We start from the raw sequence: 1827 nt of genomic DNA on the forward strand, positions 1-1827 counted from the left end.
GTAAATAGCATACTTGGACAGGTGGGAGAATCTCATATGGTACTCCCACACACTCAGGCGACCTTGCCTCGGGCTCTTAAACTCAGCGGCATGGGCTTCCTTAGTCTCGGCAGGTAAGACATGATTCATGAAGGCATCGGCAAACTCACCCCACCTCACCGGAGGGCTCCCCTCCTCATGGGACGCCTCCCATAGCTCAAACCAAGAATATGCCACCTCTTTTAGGCGGTAGGAGGCCAACTGCACTGCCTTTGTCTCAGTAGCACGCATAACTCAGAGAGTCTTGTTCATCTCGTCAATAAAGTCCTGGGGGTCCTCCTATGGGTTAGTACCCATGAGCACTAGAGAATCCAACTGGAGAAACCTATTCATCCTGGAACTAGCAGAATGCCATAGCTGGCTAGAAGGAGTGGGTGCAACATTTCATTTCTGGGCTTGGGAAGCCACTATCTCAGCCAACATCTGTATGGCATCCCTAAGATCCCCATCAGAAACACCGGAATCAGAAGCTGGAGATGGAGGTGGAACTGGACATCAGTTGGACGGACCATTGCACCCTTAGTAGGTGTAGGGACAAGTGCGGTCTGATGAGTTGTAGTAGAATCTGCCAGTGTAGTAATTGGGGGAATATCCTCACCCCATGGGTGCTCACCCGCATCTTCAAATATAGAATCAACTGCCACTCCTGGGGTGACATTGGCTCTCTGGCCAGTTCTTGCCTTCTTCTTAGGTGCCATGTATTGAAAATTAGAGCAACACACGAGTTAAAGGAGGAACAATCTTACAATCATCTTTACTGCATGATCGAGAACATGAAAAGAGGGTATTATTCCTAAATGCCCAAGTAGCATCCCCATTATAGATGTGGTTAACAACACACCGATAATCGGGACTCTACTAGACATGGCTCCGAGATATCCTATGACACTTTAAAACCTTAGGCTCTGATACCAAGTGTGTCACGCCCCAAACCCGGGGATCGCGATCAATGCTCAACCGAGTGAACCCGATCAAGCAAGCATGTTAGATACTTTCTAGCCAAACTCAGTTATGAATAAAGAGAATATAAACTTCAATAATTAACACCGAGAGTGTTCATGAACAACACTAATTCCAATACCATTAGTTACTTCATTTATAAAGTCTCAAATTACACACACTTTCATAGTTTGAAGCGGAAGATGTAACACCCATATAACATTACTATATTGAATTTCCCAAAACCAATACAACCTACACCATGTCTACGAAGCCTCTAATAGATACAAAAGAGTACTATGATAGTGCGGACAATAAGACCCCGGCTATACCTAAAACACAATACACAAGGAACAAAAGATGCATGACCCTGAAATGAAGTGGGGCTCACCAAGTTAGCTGAAAAGAGGGTGTACCGGTATCACTGATCAATGTCTCCTACTGTGGAACCACCTTCATCCATTGAAGAAGAAGCTCCCCCGGCAAAAGGGACATTAGAACATATGGAATAGTACCAGTATGAATGATAAAACACCCTCTCAATAGAATGATAAATAATACAAGCAAGAACAATCATAATATCAGTGGAAGCCACAAACAACATCAAACCTCAAATTAATTTTCATATCTTAAGTCGGGAGAATTTTAGTACCAATATGCCACCGTTCACAAAACCAATACCACCGTACTTTTAGCATGGAATCCGATCTCGATCGGCTAGGCCGTCTCATCCGAGACATCAACCACAATCACAATTTCAATTACAATTCCAGCACAATCACCACCATGTGTGCGGCATGGCGTCTGATCATGACACGATCGGCTAGGCCGACTCATTCGAGACATCAT

This window comes from Nicotiana tomentosiformis, chromosome 2, assembly GCF_000390325.3.
Source record: "Nicotiana tomentosiformis chromosome 2, ASM39032v3, whole genome shotgun sequence".
Classification (NCBI taxonomy): Eukaryota; Viridiplantae; Streptophyta; class Magnoliopsida; order Solanales; family Solanaceae; genus Nicotiana; species Nicotiana tomentosiformis.